Source organism: Parasteatoda tepidariorum, chromosome 7 (assembly GCF_982258835.1).
Source record: "Parasteatoda tepidariorum strain Cologne lab strain chromosome 7, Ptep-v5.0, whole genome shotgun sequence".
NCBI classification, from domain to species: Eukaryota; Metazoa; Arthropoda; class Arachnida; order Araneae; family Theridiidae; genus Parasteatoda; species Parasteatoda tepidariorum.
In genome coordinates, this window is record NC_141761.1 from 104347579 (window position 1) to 104369760 (window position 22182).

The 22182-nt window shown below is 31.3% G+C and overlaps 1 long non-coding RNA gene across 1 annotated transcript in view; it reads right to left on the bottom strand.

Moving 5' to 3' along the window:
* Nucleotides 1-2858: 2858 nt before the first annotated feature.
* The window catches only part of LOC147807362 (uncharacterized), an 81637-nt gene continuing 62313 nt past the window's right edge, over nucleotides 2859-22182 (bottom strand). The window contains exons 2-3 of the long non-coding RNA XR_015435780.1: nucleotides 17931-18118; nucleotides 2859-2964 (exon numbers count right to left, since the gene is read on the bottom strand). This is a non-coding gene — a long non-coding RNA (uncharacterized LOC147807362). The remainder of the gene's footprint in view (nucleotides 2965-17930; nucleotides 18119-22182) is intronic.

Below are 22182 nucleotides of genomic sequence, written 5' to 3' on the forward strand. Positions count from 1 at the left end.
CCAAGAATAATATTCCTAAGCAATGCTGGAATTATCTGCTTCAAGTTGGAGAATTCCTATAGCTAACATTTATATTTCATAATATCACATTCGATGCATTGAAATACCTACAAATTCTAAATTCGAAGCAGCGTTGATGAATCCATAAAAGAGTCATTCAACCGTATTGTTTAAAATATAATATGATTTAATATTTGAAATAGAGTTGCAAATCAATGTTAGAGTTATCTGCCTCTTCAGGTAGGAAAAATCCCTAAGTCCGTCATAAATCGTTCATATCACATTTAATGTAATGGAATACCTGCAAGTGCAAACTGGGGATTGATGAATCCATAAGAGAGTCATTCAACCGTATAATTTAACAAAATATGATTAAATGTTGGAGAATCCCTATAGCCCACATTTATCGCTCATAATGTATCACATTCGATGCATTGAAATACCTGCAAATTCTAAATTCGAAGCAGCGTTGATGAATCCATAAAAGAGTCATTCAACCGTATTGTTTAAAATATAATATGATTTAATATTTGAAATAGAGTTGCAAATCAATGTTAGAGTTATCTGCCTCTTCAGGTAGGAAAAATCCCTAAGTCCGTCATAAATCGTTCATATCACATTTAATGTAATGGAATACCTGCAAGTGCAAACTGGGGATTGATGAATCCATAAGAGAGTCATTCAACCGTATAATTTAACAAAATATGATTAAATGTTGGAGAATCCCTATAGCCCACATTTATCGCTCATAATGTATCACATTCGATGCATTGAAATACCTGCAAATTCTAAATTCGAAGCAGCGTTGATGAATCCATAAAAGAGTCATTCAACCGTATTGTTTAAAATATAATATGATTTAATATTTGAAATAGAGTTGCAAATCAATGTTAGAGTTATCTGCCTCTTCAGGTAGGAAAAATCCCTAAGTCCGTCATAAATCGTTCATATCACATTTAATGTAATGGAATACCTGCAAGTGCAAACTGGGGATTGATGAATCCATAAGAGAGTCATTCAACCGTATAATTTAACAAAATATGATTAAATGTTGGAGAATCCCTATAGCCCACATTTATCGCTCATAATGTATCACATTCGATGCATTGAAATACCTGCAAATTCTAAATTCGAAGCAGCGTTGATGAATCCATAAAAGAGTCATTCAACCGTATTGTTTAAAATATAATATGATTTAATATTTGAAATAGAGTTGCAAATCAATGTTAGAGTTATCTGCCTCTTCAGGTAGGAAAAATCCCTAAGTCCGTCATAAATCGTTCATATCACATTTAATGTAATGGAATACCTGCAAGTGCAAACTGGGGATTGATGAATCCATAAGAGAGTCATTCAACCGTATAATTTAACAAAATATGATTAAATGTTGGAGAATCCCTATAGCCCACATTTATCGCTCATAATGTATCACATTCGATGCATTGAAATACCTGCAAATTCTAAATTCGAAGCAGCGTTGATGAATCCATAAAAGAGTCATTCAACCGTATTGTTTAAAATATAATATGATTTAATATTTGAAATAGAGTTGCAAATCAATGTTAGAGTTATCTGCCTCTTCAGGTAGGAAAAATCCCTAAGTCCGTCATAAATCGTTCATATCACATTTAATGTAATGGAATACCTGCAAGTGCAAACTGGGGATTGATGAATCCATAAGAGAGTCATTCAACCGTATAATTTAACAAAATATGATTAAATGTTGGAGAATCCCTATAGCCCACATTTATCGCTCATAATGTATCACATTCGATGCATTGAAATACCTGCAAATTCTAAATTCGAAGCAGCGTTGATGAATCCATAAAAGAGTCATTCAACCGTATTGTTTAAAATATAATATGATTTAATATTTGAAATAGAGTTGCAAATCAATGTTAGAGTTATCTGCCTCTTCAGGTAGGAAAAATCCCTAAGTCCGTCATAAATCGTTCATATCACATTTAATGTAATGGAATACCTGCAAGTGCAAACTGGGGATTGATGAATCCATAAGAGAGTCATTCAACCGTATAATTTAACAAAATATGATTAAATGTTGGAGAATCCCTATAGCCCACATTTATCGCTCATAATGTATCACATTCGATGCATTGAAATACCTGCAAATTCTAAATTCGAAGCAGCGTTGATGAATCCATAAAAGAGTCATTCAACCGTATTGTTTAAAATATAATATGATTTAATATTTGAAATAGAGTTGCAAATCAATGTTAGAGTTATCTGCCTCTTCAGGTAGGAAAAATCCCTAAGTCCGTCATAAATCGTTCATATCACATTTAATGTAATGGAATACCTGCAAGTGCAAACTGGGGATTGATGAATCCATAAGAGAGTCATTCAACCGTATAATTTAACAAAATATGATTAAATGTTGGAGAATCCCTATAGCCCACATTTATCGCTCATAATGTATCACATTCGATGCATTGAAATACCTGCAAATTCTAAATTCGAAGCAGCGTTGATGAATCCATAAAAGAGTCATTCAACCGTATTGTTTAAAATATAATATGATTTAATATTTGAAATAGAGTTGCAAATCAATGTTAGAGTTATCTGCCTCTTCAGGTAGGAAAAATCCCTAAGTCCGTCATAAATCGTTCATATCACATTTAATGTAATGGAATACCTGCAAGTGCAAACTGGGGATTGATGAATCCATAAGAGAGTCATTCAACCGTATAATTTAACAGAATATGATTAAATGTTGGAGAATCCCTATAGCCCACATTTACCGCTCATAATGTATCACATTCGATGCATTGAAATACCTGCATATTCTAAATTCGAAGCAGCGTTGATGAATCCATAAAAGAGTCATTCAACCGCATTGCTTATTATAAGATGATTTAATATTTGAAATAGACAATGTTCCAAAGGACTGGAGTTATCTGCTTCTTCATGTTGGAGAAGTTGAATTCTAGCCCATAGATGGCGCCTCTGGAAAACAAGAATACTCGCATCAACAGTGCTTTAATAGCCGACGACAACTACAAGGATAAATAATGTAAATGATGTTGTTAGGGATGAAAGATAATATTTGAAACGTTGTTTCTTCCTCACCTAGATATCGATTTGCTGCACCAAATATACATGCTTTTCCGGTTCTAAAAATAAAAGTCAGTGGTAGATGTGTGGTAATGAGTGAATTGTGGTAAATAAGTGAAACCACGATAATTGAGTAAAAGTTACCACTTTTTCCTTCAAAAAACTTTTTCCAAAAAATACTTTTGGTTACTTTAAATTTTTTTTATCTTGTTTTGATCTTAACGTAAAATTCTATTGATTCATAATAAAATTATGAATTTATTAAATTTAATTCATAAAAATATTTAACCCAAAAAAAGAGAAAATAATAATTTCGAGTTTCTTATCTTCCCGGAAGTGGGCAATACTTAGTTGTCGTGTCTTGCTTAGAAAATGATTGTACAAAAGTAACATTTAAAACATGACTTTTTAAAATTCAATTTCTCAAGAACTATTCTACCGATTTCCTTCAAGTCTTGTACTTCTCCATGCAACATTATATTCCTTCTAATAATGTAAAAAATTGTGTAACTTACAATTCAAGGATAAATATTTATCGTAAGTTATTTTTCGCATGGAATCATCTTTGAATAAACGAATAGACAAAAAGTAAAATTAACATTAAGGAGTCCAAACTTTGGATCGTTCTCCTGAAAAAATTATTGGGATCATCTTTCCCAGATTAAAGCTACTCCCTATATTTTGGGGATCAGAAATCCGAATCCGCAGAAAAGGATATTTATTCAGAGGAAGGACAATTTTGTGTCCGATTTTGATAGTTTAAATATCCTCTGCACTAATTAATTAGCATATTTTAGGTCACCCTTTCGAACCGTTGAGTCCAAAAACGTGAAGATATAATCATTAGATCAAAAGTTAATCAGGGTTTTATTTTGAGCACTTTACACTTCCATCTGAAGTTTCTTAATCAGACTGTGAATAATTTAGTAGAAATTTGTAAAAGAACGTTTTAAAGAAACAAAAGTAGCTTTCAAATTTTCTCTTTACTCTTTTATTAACATATTTAATTTTCAACAAAATGTGGAACAAAATGTAATGAAGTATATAGTTTTTTACTAATTTAAATATTAACTTTTGCTCTGCATACTTCCAATTAACCAACATTAGGTGTAAGCAAAAACACATGTGTTTTTCGGGATGTTGTAGACACATGGCGATGGGTCTAATGTGGACGTATTCACATTTTCCCCATTCAGCTTCCAATGGAAGAAATATGAATTGTTTACAAATATAACACATTTGATGTTATTTATTTTTTAAATCAGAATGATATTATAGAATGATGCACCATTACAATTAATGGTTTTATTATTAAGCAAAATATTTAGAATGAAACATTTATATTAATTTACTCTAAAGGCGGGCCGAGATAGCCTGATAGGGCATTGGTCCCATGTCCAGAGGTCATCAGTTCGTTCCTCATCGACCGAAAACTCCCCGTGTACAAAATGGTTACTGGTGCATGCTAAATCTATCGGGGTTCTCCACGAAGGCAAATTTCTCCCAATACTTGATCCAAAAGTTCCCTTGTCTTCTAGATTGAGTTCAAAATTACAAGCTCGGAAGTAGTAACCCGGAAGTCTTACGACGAATCTTAACCCTTAGCGCCATCTGCGCTTAACTTTACATGGTCAACCATCCATTATACCAATACTATTATAGGTACAGTGGTAATAGGTTTTTCACCACCCTCTGGAACGGATAAATACCCAAATATCACCATACTACACATAGTATTATTTAACCTGAGATATTCAAAATTTACCACGATTTTTATGGTTTAATAGACTTCAAATTATTCTTTTTTGAGTTTCCATTATTTCAGTTTATCAAAATACACTTTAAGAGTGTAAGTATCAATATAAGAAATACATGGTTCCATATTTCTTTTTAAATAGGCATTCTATGACGTCATCACCACATGATTCACATTCTGAAATATTTATCAAATTGAAAACTCTTTCTTAGGGATGCCGCACGCACACCGATGGTCGAAGAGAGTACAAAGCTAGGTTTACCTGTCACTTTGAATGCGCGTATACCAAATTTGGTGTGGTTCAGCTCAGAATTTTGGATTTGTATAAACAGAGTTATAAATATTTTTGCCTGGTATAAGGTACACACATACATATAAACTTTCTGCTTTATTTATACAGATTGTGCGAATTTTAATTTACGAATCATAATAACATAGAACATAATTCAATTAAAATAGTTCATAATTGTTATTATTGGTAGAGTATTGTATTAAAAATAGCACATAATTGTATTAATAGTACAGAATTGTATTAAAATAGTACATAATTTTATTAAAAATAGTACATAATTTCATTAATAGTGCATAATTGTATTAAAAATAGTACATAATTGTATTAATAGTGCATAATTGTATTAAAAATAGTACATAATTGTATTAATAGTACATTATTGTATTAAAAATAGTACATAATTGTATTAAAAATTGTACATAATTGTATTAGTAGTACAGAATTGTATTAAAAAATAGTACATTATTGTATTAATAGTTCATAATTGCACTAGCAATTTTAAAGAATAGTACATGATTGTACTAACTATTGAATTGTTGATTTGGAATAATATATAGTTCGAATAGTTTTTGATTCTTCGTAATTACTTTGATGAAAAGTTATCCAATAAACACGTTTTATACAAGGAAAACTGTAGTTTTCATTTCTTTTCTTTCTGTAAAACGTGTTGAGGAAACGTTTAATTGTAGTGATTAAAAATATCACGGTTTCTGAGACTAAAAACATAAATTTAATTATCTCACGTATAAGGAAATGAATTATGCACAATTTATTTAAACTCTATAATTGATTTAAAATAAAAGCTCGCGTTCTTTTTGAATGACCTGGTAAAATTATATTTTATAAATGTGCATTTTTAAAATATTGGAAAATGAAGGTCATATGGCTGCAGTTAGAAAATTTACAAATAAAAACTCTTTCAAAAATCACGCGTTGTTTAAAAAAAAATTGGTTCAGATTTTGAAATATAAATACTTTGTCGATTATGGGGTTTAGTCACACACAACACAATGACCTATTCTTTGTCACGTTATTTTGAAATGATGTAATAAACTTTGATATTAATTTGTTTTAAACGCATTGATTGATTGATTACAAGCATTTTCCATCTTTGGTACCGTTCTCGGGTCCCTGAAATCTTGACAATTTTCATCAAAATTTGAGGAGTGCTAATCGGTATTTTAACGTTATTTCTGATTGAATATTTGCAAGTAAGGGTAAAATAAAATAATAAAGGGTATCGATCGGAATTTTTTCATGCCCAGAGCAATGTAATTTTCAATCCTTGCTGAAAATTATTTGATTTCGAATTTTACTAATTGGTCATACAATTTGTGAATGTGTGTTTTTTTCTAATTGATATTTTTATTTCTTGAACTTTTGAACAGTCTTTTAAGAATAACAAATATGTTTTAGTTGAACTAACAAATGTATATTTGTTGCTGCTAAAGCTACAAAGCGTTAATATGCTAATTACACAGCTAATCCGCAGAATTAATAGGGTAATCCATTTATTGATTACGTAGGTAATTATTACCTAGTACCCTGGAAATTACCCTAGTAATTAAACGGAAAACTCATGATTTCCAACCATGAATTCCAGTTGGAAATCATGAGTTTTCCGTTGTGCCTAATAACTATATTCGTATCGTTCAGGTTCAATAGTTTGTTTCAAGTAATTTGTTGATTGTTTGATTATTGACTTGATTCTTTAGATATTGAAAAATAAATAAATGGCATCATGTAAATATCCTTAACCCTCTGACACGGAATCTTTATTAAGCATATCTTTTATACTTTTTTCATTATTTTGTATTAATTTAGGTCAAAATAAGTGAAGAATATTATCTTTAGCGTTTTAATAATATATGGTTATGAAATGCAGCATGAAACATTGGGGTTTTTTTCTGCGTCAAAAGTAAAATCATCCAAGCACGACTCACTTTCAAATAATAATTTTCCTAATTTCAATTTATTTGCACTTATTTAGATCTAAGAGAAGCAGTTATACATCGTTTGAATTTTCTTTAATTGACAAAATCAGTTATTGATAAATTTTTGAATATGAATTAAATTTGAAAAATTTTAACTACTTTTTTTTGGTATTACTTTTACTTTATTTTATTTTAAGGCATTCATATTTCCGATAACCTAACAGATTTTTTTTTAGTAACTATTAAAACCTTTTTTAAAATTAAAAAATATCAAAATCTATTTTTCTTGTAATTAGAGCGCCAGAAAAATTTATAAAAGGGACACCGCTGTCCTATCCACGTTTAAAAGGTTAATATTTTGGACTGATTGATTCTTGCTTTTAAAATGTTTGATTATTGATTCTATCAACAAATATATTGATCGTTTGATTGTATGGACGATGAAATTGATGGCGAAATATAAATAAGTAACATTTTCATAATTTAAACGTGCTGGTCTGGTGGTCGAGTGGTTAGCGTGCCTGGCGGTGAAGGCAATGGCTTGTTTGAATCCCGTTCAGGGCATGTGTACTGTCTTCTGTTGTGTGATGTGTGATTATGGCCCACCCTATGAATGTGTGTATGTGACAATGTGGCGTGGGTAATGTTGCTATCTTCCGTGACTTTAGTTCACAGTTGTCCACCAGGTAACAATAAATGAGCATCATTTCCGGCATCTTCTAAAGCGAAGAATGAAAGTTCAGTGCTTGCCGTTATTAATAAATAAATAAATAATTTAAACGTGCGTTGCTGTTGTTCAAGCAAAAGTCTTATTTTCACTTAAACGAATGCCTAGTTGGTAATCGAAAATTATATGATTATTTTGCTGAATGCCTATTTAATTTCAGGACGGAAGCAACATTTTAGTACCCTTGTAAATCTGCTCATTAGCTAGTTTATTTATAGAATATCTCTGATTTTTTACTTTAGTGGTAATATTTATGCAAATAAGATAAGAAATCTCTGTGATTTCCATTAAATGATACTTTGCTGCAGGATGAGTGACTTTATAACTGTCTTTGACCAGCTGACACAATTACTTTTGAGTTAACGACCACTAATGTTCAATTCCGTAGCCTTGTAATTTTGAGCCTAATTCAAAAGGAAAGGGAACTCCAGGATCAAGTATTGGGAGAAATTGCCTTTGTGCAGGACTTTCTAATGAAACTAGCCCGTATATGCGTTACATGGATAAGAAAACCACGAAAACCTCCTACGTTTAGTCTGACGGCAAGGGGACTTGATTCGTCTACCACTGAGGATATTTGACTTCAGCACTGTGGTCGGTGCAAGTCAGATGCGGGATTCGCACCCGGTTCACCTCATTGGAAGGCTAGCGCTCTATTCTCTGAGCCACCACCGCTCTCAGGATGAGTGATTAATGCAGGAAAACAACATATCGTGTAAGCTATTGAGACTAGTAGTTTCCTCTCATTAAATTTAAGATGAAAATCGCAAAGCGCACTGACCACAATGCTGACGAAAAATATTGCTATTGACGGATGAAAGGTTTTAGTCTCCGTGCCGTGGTTTATGCCTGTAATACTGGTTAGTTCCATCCTTGCCTTCTGGGTTGTGTTTTAAATTATAAGGTGTTGAACATCGATCGTAAATCCAGAAATGGGTTCAACGCTGTGAAATATAAAATAAAAATAAAATGTGAGGTTAGCAGCTTTTTCTTTCTTCCTTTTCTTTCCTTTTCTCATTTCCTCTGTTGTTTTCTTATTTCACTTGTTAATACTAACAAGCCTATTTTAAGACAGAGGGGTGCGCTTGTTTTTGTTTTCCAGTTGTGCCATCTATGGCCAAGAATTTGACTTCCGCATCACACATACGTCGCAGCCCGTTTTACAGGCAGGACGCATTCACACTCCATCGATCCATCCGCAGATCGTAATTTTGACCTGAGCACGGCCAATCTCCGATTCAGTAGCCCTAGATGTATTTTATAACCGTTTTTGAACAGCTAGCTGACTCAATTTCGGGTTTGTGACTCCTAATATTCAACTCAATAGCTTGTAATTTTAAACCCTATCCAAATGACAAGAGAACTCCTAGATCAAGTTTTGGGAGAAATTTAACTTCGAGGAAGACTTTTTGGTGGAACTAACCCGTATTTACATTAAATGGAGAGGAAAACCACGGAAACCTCCCACGGTGAGCATGACGGCAAGGGGACTCTAGCCCATGATCCGTCTACCATTGAGGATAATTTCCGTTCCGGAATCCGTTTCGACCAGGCATCGCTGGGATTCAAACCCTGTTTATCTCATTGGAAGGTGACGCTCTATCCCCTGAACCACCACGTCTCCCCCAGATTTGTTTTGGAAACTTGGAGGATTTTGTGAGTCCGGCAAATTTAGCGTGCACCAGTCACAATTTTGTTGACGGAAAAACTTCAGTCTTCGGAGATCGAGCTTACGTCGAGCTCTTGGACATGGGCCAAACCTGTCTATGCCAAGGTTATCCCATTTCCATTGTTTTTTAATCAAAAATAATATATTAATAATCTTAAATCTTTCTCTGGCTTTAAAATGTGAGACTTGTAGGCAGTGTTCAATTAAAAAATGGATCTACGAAATAATATTTATTTAGTGAGGAACCAATCCCTTTTCTTTGATTTGAGTTTCGATTTGTGGCCATGTGGAGAGAGGGGGTGAGGTGGTTTTTGTTCCTGACCGCGGGACGGATGAGTGAATCGAATGAAAAAAGATCATCCCCTTTTGATGTATGGGCGACGACTCATCCAATAGTGGAATATCTCGAAACCAGGTCACACCTTGATAATAGAAATAGAGATGCTCCGGCACCGAACGAAATCGAAACCAATCCTTCTTCCTAGGACAACCCCCCTCCCCCCAGTCAACCTCTTACTTTCTTTTTTTTTTGTCCTCAAGCAATCCACTGACTTTTCAATCAAGAGTTCTTAAACTGCTTTTTTACAAAAAGATGATGACAGTTTAGGGTTCGGAAACTTGCGTTGCTGCCAATATTATCTATTGAGTGAAAGTACGAAGTGGATTAAGAAAGTTTCTCTTTAAGAAAACTCGGTCTTTTTTTTTAAACTATTGAATCATGTATGTATCTTTTCTTTTGGTAAAGATGTCATTGATCATTTAAATTTGACTAGAATTACAAATTTGGTTTATTTTTATCACCACTGCCATTATGGTTAATTCAAGAATAGGGAAAAAAATGATTTCATAAACTGTAATAAATTACTCCAGGTTAATGTTATAAGCAAATAAGGAATAGAGAAAAAGAAGTCAAAAGTTTTTTAAATTTACCTCTGTTCATTGCAACTATTGAATAATGGACAACCAGCATACTTTTAAATTGTCAAAAATTACTTCAAATAAATGTTATTGTAAACAAGTGAGAGGAAAGAAGCGAAATATCTGAAATTGTTAAAATTATTTTGATTTAACAGTTAATGTTATTATGAACAGTTAAAGAAAAAAGAAACAGTATAGAAAAATTGCTTAAAATTACTTAAGGACAAAGTTATTGTAAACAAGTGCAGAATTAAGAAACAGAATGCCATAAATTGTCTATATCTATTTCAAGTAGAAACAGAATGTCTTAAATTGCCAAAATTACTTTTATTTGATAGTTAATGTTATTATAAACAGTTAAAGATTAAGAAATCAAAATGCCAGATAAATTTCTCAAAATTACTTTAGGTTAAGGTTATTGTAAGCAAGTGCAGAATTGAGAAACAGAATGCCATAAATTGTTTACATCTATTTCAAGTAAATGCTGTTGTAAGCAAGTAAAGCCTAGAGAAACAGAATGTTATAAATTGCTTAAAAATATTCTAGAATAATCCCTAATCAACTGAAACAAAACGCCATAAATTGTTTGAAACTACTTTATATAAATATCGTCATAAATAATTTAAGAATAAAGAGAAATAATGTCATAAATCGTTAAAGTTACTTCAGAACTCTCATTTAAAAGAAGCAGCAACAAATTGAATACTAAACTCTTCCTGCTAAAATACTATTTCAATCCTTAGGTTTATTATTTAAAAATTGCATTTAAAAATAATAATTCTGCATTTCAATGTTTAAATTCCTAGTTCCTTTTTAACGTGGACTGTTTTTTTCCACTGTATTTTTCAAAATGTCCAGTCCAGTCTTGTCCAGTTAACGTTACTAATTATATTGCTACTTAATTAGAAAATTAATTGATAATGAATATTATTGTAGTAAAATTATTGTAATGCAATGCTCTCAAATATTATTCATGATTAATCATACTGAGCAGAAAAATACCTGTAATGCAATGCTAGCTAATATTATTATGTGTTAAAGCTACACATAATGCTAGCTAGCATTATGTGTTAAAATATCTGTAATGCATCTATCAAATGTTATTAATTAAATTGCATTGATCTAAATCTATTATAGATTGATCAGATTGCGTAGTAAAATATCTGAGATAAAATTCTATAGAATATTCTTAATGATTATTCATATTGTTTAGTAAAATATCGACAATACAATCCTAATTAATGTTAGTAATGGTTAATCAGATTGTATAGCAAAATGTCTGGAATACAATCCTATCTTATATTATTATAAAACGAATAATAATTGATTATTAAATGATTAACTTATAAAATTATCTAGAATAGTAATTATATTGCATATTAATTATAATGCATATTGATTACATTATATCATAATTAATTATTGAATTAATTAATTAAATTATCATTAATGATTAATCATCTAGCATAGTAAAATGTTTGGAATACAATCCTATCTTATATTATTATAAAATGAATAATGGTCAGTTATTAAGTGATTTATTTATAAAATTATCTATAGTATAGTTATTATATTGCATAGTAATTATATAATATTATGATTAATTACTGAACTAATTAACTAAATTATCATTAATAATTAATCTGATTGCATCGTAAAATGTTTGTAATACAATGCAAATTACATATATAACAAAGAAAGGGAACAAATTTATTAAATTATAAATATTTAATTATTTTATTGAAACTTTTAATAAAAAATTAATTATGTTGCATTTTTGAATTTATTTACAAAAAGGAAATTAAAAGAAACAAAATTTAAGTGTCGTGACTTGCAAATATTTTGTTTTTAATTTTAAGTAAAACTTCAATTTGAAACTATATATAAATAATTTTGCCTTGAAGAACCATCTGAGAGTTAGAGCGGAAAAATAGCTTAAATATTTTTCTTTTAAATCAATAATTTGTCAAAATTTTTACATTTATATGAAAATTACTAAAAACAACTAATAATTCTCAATATTTACAAACCCAGGTTGGAGCAACTTTTCAAGTTTTTTTAAAAAAAAACTTCTTTTATTAAACTGTGATTTTTTTTCCATATTAAAATTTTAAGCCGTTTTTAAGGAGGCTAAATAGAAGCAAACCTGACGATTAGAAAATAACTCTCACAAGCTCAAAACGGTATAAAAGTCGCTAAAAAGTGTTATTGCATGTTAGGCTTCGAAAAACACCCTTAAAATTTGTTGGATAATTCTCAATTTTCGCATATTTATACCTTTTTCAGCTTATCGAGTTTATCGCTAATTCACCATAAAAACACGAGATTAAAATTTTAAAAAAGAAACACAAGTATTAACTGTGAAAAAAAGTAAAATAAAGGGATATTTTAATATAAAACATTATGTTGTAATTACATTATGTGAAAAAACTATATTTTGAAGATAAATTAGTTTGTGTCATATAAAATTCTTCCTTGTGAATACATATGTACAGCATAAATACATATTCTTTTCTATTTCTTCATACTGAAATTTTCTCTATTTTCATAATTATCATTGAGAAATCTGATTAAAAATTGGTAAAACGTAACCCAAAAATCAGAAATTACAAATACAGACTCACAATAGTTATAAAAAGAGCATATTATTCGCTAAAAAGCATTGTTTCATATGAAAACAGAACCTCAGTGAAACAGGCTTAAAAAAGCTTTAATTTAAGGTCTTTAACTGCGTATCTCTTAAAAATACCGTTTCGATGTAACATAAAGGAGATTTCCCATAATGCAATGCAGTTTTCCCCCTGCGTAGAAGTTTCCCTGCCAAACAGAATGATGAGGAAACTTTTCATCCGTTGAGCTCACCAGCAAATGAATGAATCATGCTAGACCATCGATCCGTATAGGGATGAGATCTCTGAAACGGCACGACCTTTGCCCTGCCCTCTCGACCTTTCTGGCCAATGGCAGTATTTCCTTTTATATCGGCCGCTCCAATTGCATCAACTTTGAGGAAGGGTTAAAAAGGTCAGACGTCAATCAATATTTGCATTTGATGAAGTGCCTAAGCTTACCAAGAAAGTTAGAAACGTCATTATCTTCTTGACGAAGCAATTAATCATGAACGACGTCACATTACATAATAAACAAAATAGAACTTTAGAATAAATATTTTATAATTTTAAGTTTTCAATAGAAGCCATATTTTAATACTTTTGAAGTTGAAAGTTTTTTTTTTCTTATCAATTTGTTTTAGTTTATTAAAACATCGTTTTAGTTCATTGAGCTCAATAAATGTGCTTACTTGCAAGAAAATAGATTTAATTATTTGGCAAAAAAATACCAGATAAAAACTAAGGTGATTTCATTAGTCTGTTACATAAATTCTACGAAAGAGTTCAGAAACCATTCATCAGTTACTAAGGACACATAGATTCAAAGATCTATACATGCATTCTAGAGTATTACATTGACTCTACGTGTAGATTCAAAAGGATTAATAAATCATTTTAATAAACTCTACATAATAAGGTTTAATGAAGTATCATTAATCACTCACATAAACTCGAGATATGAATTTGAGAGGACTTATTTAACATTTACACTAGCTCAACATGTGCATTTAGGAGGACTCATTTATTTACATGAAGTCTACATATGGATTCAAGAGGATTCATTACTTACTTACATAAATTTTATAAATGGATTCAAGAGGATTTATTAAACATTGACTCTACTAAAAAATTTTGATTTAGGAGAATTCAAATCAGCAGATACATGAAATTATTACATAATAATTACATGAAATCTACACACGTATTCATGACATTTCATAAATTATTTTCAAGAAATCTAATTAAGGATTCAGAAGGATTTATAGATACTTAGAATGTGCGAATTAAATTTAATAAATAAAATAAACAGTATCTCATGTTGTGGTGAGGTCTGATAGAAAAATTTTTTAATTTCATTTAAATGACCAAATTCAATTTTTAATGGGCAAGACGTAGGTTAACCCAATCATGTGATACGTAAAAATTTTTGCTCTAGAAATAATAAGTAGATCTATCATTATCAATATTTTTGGAGGTGGCTCAGAGAGTAGAGTTCCACAAAAAGTGAGCCAAGTTTGAATCCCAGCGATATCTGGTAATTTCAAATTCGACTCGCGCGTTGATGGCATAAAAGATAGTCTGTGGTAGACGGATCTGGGTAAGAAATCCCTGACCGTAGAGTAAACCGAAATAGCGTTTCGTGATTTTCCTTTTCAAGTAACGGGATAGCAGTGGTGGCTCAGGTGATAAAGCGCTCCTCTCCCAATGAGGTGAACTAGCGATGGCTGGTCGATATGAATTCCGCAATCGATGCTGACGTAAAATATCCGCAGTGATAGACTGATAATGGGTCAGTCCCCTTGCCGTCAGGCTAATTGTGAAAGGTTTTCGTGAGTTTCCTCTCCATATAACGTAAATGCGGGTTAGTTCCATCAAAAAGTCGTGCACGTGAACTTTATTATTAATATGTACAATATTTCACTAATTTACATGTTATATTGGGCCGGGATAGCTTAATTGGCTGGACACTGGACATACTTTCTTGAGTTCGAATCCAGCCAGCAGAAGACTCTCTGTGGAGTAAATGGTGACCGGTGCACGTTAAGTTTGTCGGTTCACAAAGTCCTCCATGTTCCCATAACAAATTACACCTCTGGGGGTGCTGAATTGAAGATTAATCGTTCTCTGGTTCTGGTCAAAATTACGATCTGCGGAAAGAATCGATGAATGGGTCCTCCCTATAAACTGGTGTGTCGTATGGGTGAAGCAGAAGTCAAATTCTTGGCCATAGATGGCGCCACTGGAAAACAAAAACAATCTGACCCCCTCTGCCTTAAGGACCGACGACAACAAGAACATGTTATATTTGTATCTAACTACGTCTCTTAGAGCACTATTATCATTCATTATTCAATTATTCCCTGAAAGGGATTATCTTCCTCAGATAAATATGTTTAAGGACATCGAGGTGTAATCTTGCCTTTATTCTGTCTGTTTCCTCATTTTTCCTCTCTTACTTGCTTTCGTTTCAGGTATCAATTATGCTGTCTTTGAACTGTGTTGCCTTGAGTACGTTTTGCGTTGAACTTGGAGCAGTGTAACCGCTTCTGGTTTTTGTTACCATTAAAGTCTACATTCAGATCAGTTTATTATTCTTTCAATAATAATTTTGTATTTAATAATTTCATAGTTTGACTTTGTATCCGCAATTGAAGGAATATTAAAATATTTCAGTAATTTATTATATTTGCATTTAACATTACTTAGGCTACATATTAATTACAATCGGCACCCCGGTGAAGTTTCCTGAAAAAAATATTCTTAAAATCTAACTCATGAAATTACTTGATATCACACATTCATCGATATTATTTTATTAGTTTAAAACTTTAATGTTATTATAAACTATCAGTTACTTTTGAGTCACTCTAAATAAACACTCTAATATGGATATAAAATTGGTATTTGTAATGTCTAATATTTGAAGAAATGATTAGATGATTAGATTTTGATGACATTTTAGTGTATCTGGTTAAATTACCTTTAAACTTTAAACATTGACAATAAGAAATAAAAATTATCTCTTACATTTATTTCTTGTCCTAATTCGCAAAGTCTATAAATCTCTTACATTCAATTAAGTATTTTCGTCTTATTGCTTGGCCTCCAAACATTTTAATCTACCGTTAAAAGAAAAGAAGTGTAGTGAAACATATAATTCCTTGGTGTTTGGTGTAGTGAAACATCGTAGATAATTCCTTGGTGTTTGGGGTAGCGAAACACAGTTGATATTTTCTTGGTGTTTTGGTGTAGCAAATACCGCAGATAATTCCTTAATATTTGGTGTTGCGAAACACCGTAGATAATTCCTTGGTGTTTGGTGTAGTGAAATACCGTACTTAATTCCTTGGTGTAGTGAGACATCGTAGATAATTCCTTGGTGTTTGGGGTAGCGAAACACAGTTGATATTTTCTTGGTGTTTTGGTGTAGTGAAATACCTGGAAGTTTCCTTTACACAACTTTTGATGGAAAATAGTTGCTTTCTTTTCTGGCATTCAGTAATATTAAAATGTATAATACCAATAAGATGTGATAAATATGAGAGTCAGAAAAATTCTTTTTACATTACAATTTAATGTAAAAATAATTAGTTCAGGAAACATGCACACACCAATTCTTAAAATAAAATTAGTTTATGAATCAAACATAGTCATAGAGCAAAGAGAATATTAAAACGAATGTAAATCGAGTTTAACAGAACATAAATTTTAAAATTTTTGGTATTTTCAAGAGTTTTCCTACTAAATGATAATTTTATCTAAATCACTTTCTGTATACTTATTTTATTCAGTCACAAGCAGTTTGCGTACATTAAAAAAAATTCTGATAATACCATTTATAAATATTATCCATTTGAAATTCATACGAAATTCTTACATTTATTACGCTTTCACCAACTAAGTTTATCTAATTAATAACTCCTAATCCAAAACCATCAAATAGAGCGTGTACTGCCCAAAAACCAAACAAATAAAAAAAAAATAGCCCCAATAGCTGTCAAAAAGACGCGAACACGGCATTCCTCTAATGACCAGAATCCAATCTTCGACACTGACTGATCACCCTGTTTCTTTTCCAGCTTTTCGCTCTCTTTTTCCTTCTCTCTTACAACCCCGCCAAGTTCAAGGGTCGAACGTCGTTAAGAGACCAGTGTCGCGCCAACCGCCTTTTCCTTGCTGTACTTTTGGACAGCTTCAGTACAGTACCTGAGGAAGGAGGAATATAGATGGGAATGTTTTTATTCGGAACTTTTCCATTAACGGAGCCACCTCTAAGGGGTGTAGTGGGATCTCAGGAGAATTTTTTTTCCTGTTTGCTTATTTACTTCCGAAGAAGCATAGACGAATTTTTAGTTTATCGCCAAATAATGTCGCCTTTGGCGAAGTCTCATGTAAATGAATAAAAGATTTGTCATTTTTTAAAATTTAATATGGGAAGATTTTATATTTTTTTATTAATTATTTTTTTTATTTTATTGCATTATTTTATTACATCATTTTTTTATTAGATTTTTTTATAAGTTAATATTTGAGTCGTGGTGGATAAAGTGCTCTGGTATATTATCCCGTCTATTATTTTCGCCAACTTCGCACGAAGATCATTTTGGTATCTTTAAATCTTATTTTAATATAGAATTGATAATAAAAAATTAACAAAATACAAACTTATTGCAAGCAAAAAATTACATACTTAAATTTGAATTTTATTTTTCCGATTTCGCATAAATGGTCAATGGTACCGTAAGTACTAGCGTAAGTACAATATGTAAGTACCAATGCTCATTTTCCAATGAAATAGCCCGTGTTCCAATCCTGGCAAAGGCTAGTTATTATTATGAATTCAACTCGCTTCAACCCCAATGCTGGCGTAAAATATTCTCAGTGATAAGTGGTTCATGGGTTAAAATCCCTTTGCTGTCAGGACAAGCGTGGGAGGTTTACGTGTTTTACCTCTTCATGTAACGTAAATGTGGGTTGGTTCCATCAAAAACTCCTCCAAGACTGTATATTTGCCTAATGCTTGATGCATGAGTTCCCTTGTCTTCTCTGTTGTGTACGAAATTACAAGGTCAAGGAGTTGAACACTGATAGTCTCAAATCCTATCTAGTCCTCTTAATATTCATTAGGATTTCTTTTTCTAAAACAGAAAAAAAAACAGGTATAGTTTGCAACTTGAGCAAAACAAAAAAAGTACGAAAAACGTTCTTTTTTAGAAAATAAGGATAATATTTTTTAAATCCCTGAGTAACACAAACTCGTTGCTGTTTCATTTCTATCACATCGTTTCTCTTGTCATACACCCAATCAAAGAGGGAAAAAAATGGTTTTTATCATCTGCTCCTCACTTAACCTTTTAATGCGTGGAATCAAATAAAATTATTGTTATAAAAGAATGCCTAAACGTGCTTATAATTCTAAAAATAAATTTATAAATTAAATACGAAAGAAGAAATTTTGTTGTACTTCCATTTTCACGAGAATTAGCTTCCAAATATCAAAAATTCTTCGAAGTTATCTTTTTTCCTAGCAACAAAATTATTAAATTTCACACATTCCGCATTCACAAATATCACATTCACTTGAAACTATTAAAGTTCTCGTGAATGTGGGCAAACTGAAATATGATTTCTACATCAAGAACTAATATATTAAAAATCCCTGCAGAAGAGAAATTTTAGAATTGATTCCTCACTAATATCATTCCTCATCTAATGCCTTTCATAAATGAATTCATACTTTGACCTGGATTGTTTTTTAGAGTACAGGCACAAAAATTCTATTACTATTGCTGTACCATATTTTTCAATTATTTGGAAATCACTAATTTTTTATTTATATTTTAAACATTTACTGCTAATAAATGTATCTCAATTAATATAACGCAATATCTGTCGTACTATATCGTCTCTGTTTTGCAATCCTTGCGATTTGTGCTACTGATGATTTATTCCACTATGAGACACCGAAACGCGTTTAGTTTTTTTAATAAAATTTTACTGATTGTGATTTTTAAGCCTCGTTTTTAGTCAATATTAATTTTAAAAACAAAAGATTGCTCTTGTAATTTTATTTCCATCTTGTTCTTATTGAAATAAAATAGAACACCTCCTATCTTGAACACTTTCGAACTGTTCATGGAGGAAAAAATGAATATTCTCCTCTGATATTTGCATTTTTTTCCTACTGGAAAAGGATGGATATTTTCCTTTGATATCTGCATCCTGTTTATAGTGGAAAAGGATTGATATTATTCACTGATATCTTCATCCTGTTAATAGTGGAATAAGATTAATGGTATCCATTGATATCTGCATCCTGCTCCTTATGGAAAAGGATTAATATTCTACTTTGATATCTTCATCCTGTTAATAGTGGAATAAGATTAATGGTATCCATTGATATCTGCATCCTGCTCCTTATGGAAAAGGATGGATATTCTACTTTGGAATCTGCATCCTGTTCATAGTGGAATAAGATTAATGGTATCCATTGATATCTGCATCCTGCTCCTTAAGGTAAAGGATGGATATTCTACTTTGATATCTGCATTCTGTTCATAGTGGAAAAGGATGGATATTTTCTTTTGATATCTGCATCCTGTTAATAGTCGAAAAGGGTGGCTATTCTTCTTTGACATCTACATCCTATTAATAGTGGCATAAAAAGAGATATCTTCTTGTGGTATTTCCGTTCTTTTCATTGTGAAATAGATAGTAATGTTCCTCAAGTATTTCTTATAACTTCGTCCTATAAGATAGTAACACCATTCTTTTGATACTTTAAACTTGTTTATAGCATAGTGCGTTCTAATCTCTAATAATAAATCTATAGACCAAAGGGGAATATTTTGTGTCAGTACTGCTGTGTATTGTGCATGAGCAGATTGACTGCAGTATACCAAAACCTATACACTCAGTTTGAATCTGAGGAAACTGGCATTAGAAATTGTTGTTCATGAAGAGGGAATGAAATGTCCAAAGTTTAGGAACGAAGCTGCTTTCTACACACCAGTATAATTGATTGGAGAGCAATATCCCCAAGCCAAAGCTGACCCCAGCCTAATTCGGAAAATTTCGAAATTTGAACGTCAACATTTAGTTTAAAAGCTCAAAAGTTTTTCAGTGAAAATTTTGTTCAAAAATCGCCGAGTGAATTCAAATATAGCTATTCTGAGAAGAAGAAAGAATTCTTTTAATATTTAGTACGCCTTTCTTTCTTTTAGATAGTTTTCATCTCTAAATACATGAAATAACACTTTTTTTTGCGAATAATATGCTATTTTTATAACCGCTGTGAGTTTGCAAGAGTAATTCATGACTGCTAGGTCAAGTTTGGCCTATTTTTAACCAGCGCCCTCTATGTTTATTCTGAAAATGGCTCAAAGCGCTATTACGAAGAAAAGCCACAGTTTTGTGAAAATGAATAGCGTTTGCTGTTCATTTTTTAAATGTTTTCAAAAGTTACTCTGATGCTGCATTATCCGATGTCATAAAAATGTGCAAAAATAAAGAATTCTTCATTGGTTTTGAAAATTTTCATCTTCACTTCGACAAATTGGCGTTTTTTACAAAAATTCAATAACTTTGAAAATATATTTTATTTATCCGTTTTAAAACCCAGATAATTTTTTACAGCAAGATGAGTTTAAAATTATAGCCTTGCCCAAATGTTAACATTTTTTAAATGTTAAATTGTGAGTTATTTAAAGCATTTGTAATTGTTAAAGAATTTGTAAAAAAGATATCAAATTACATTGCAAATCACTCATTTATGTTTTTGTTTCTAAACAACGAAGATTTAAACAAAATTAATATCAATTGTTTCTTTTTATTTTCAACAGAAAGAAACTGGGCCGGAGGCACCCAGTTTACATGCCGACGTCCCAGTGGGCCAGTCTGTCCCAGCAAGAAATAATGGAGAAAACTTTAAACTTAAATGAAATACAAAATTTGAAACTATTTAAAGGTATGAGAGAAAATACTTTTATTCTTAATGTCTTTTTACTCGGAAATATCACTGGCAAAACTTTACGAATCAAAACTATTTAAACTACACCAGCATACACCCACAATCGTTAGCTTACGAATGGGATTTAATCTTAAACCTGGCGTAGATGATCAATAAATCGAAAGAGGTGTAAATGAAAGAGAAAAAAAATTTAAAGTTTCATGACTTGAGATCAAAATTTATTCTTTTAAACTTGTCGCCTCTACATAATACATGCCTTCATGCATAGCTGACTCGTTTCTGGAATTCTTCAACTTGAACAAAGCAAAGGGGGGTCTTTCCTGAGTTCAACTTCAATTTTAAAATTCACAGAGCTTTTGAATTATAAAACGAGATGTAATTTCCCCTGTAATTTTCTGTGTGCCGCCGCTCTCTCCCTTTACGAACGATTTTATTACTTTACGAACTGAAACTGAAAAATTCTTTCGAAAACAGGAGAAGGGAATGCAAGAATCGTATTTAAGGTTTCATCGATTTGTTTCATAAAAACAAAAGCATATTTATTGCTGGTTCGGAAAAATTATACGATATTTTTAATGTTTAGTTTGATTATTTTTGTAGAAAGAGTTTCGATCTTCGTTGGAGTTTATTTTCAAAATTTTGCAATTGATTTTTTTTTTGCTTCTCTATATGTAATAATTCATTTAAAAAATTTAGGATTGATATAAAAAGTGTTATTTAAAATTTTCACTCAGACTGTATTACGAGGTGACCCTTGACTCACCAGAATGGGCTATGTTATTTCATTTATAGCAATCCGCAGAAAAACTTCGAAATAAAGTAACTCAATATTTAATTCTTTTTAAGAACATATTAGATAACGTGCTTTTCCATTTTTACATTATTTTATTCAAATTATAATTTTTTTCGGCAATTTATTCGAATTATAATTTTTTTTCCAGTTTTGTTTTGCTATTTGTTTTCGACGTCATTTCATTTGACAGTACGTTCCACGTTGACACAATTGACACCAAAAAATTTCGCCAAAAGGCCCCTCCACATATTTTTTACCAAATTTTCTTTAAGAACTAAGTATATTTCAAGCCAGAGTTCAGATAAAAGAAAATTTCTTCGTGCTGCATTTTTCAGTCTCTGCCGTCACATGAAATTATGCTTTTAAGAGAAAAAATATGCTGTTTTTGTAGCTGTTCTGAGCTTGAAAAAGTTATTTATAACTGTTAGGTTAAGTTTTGT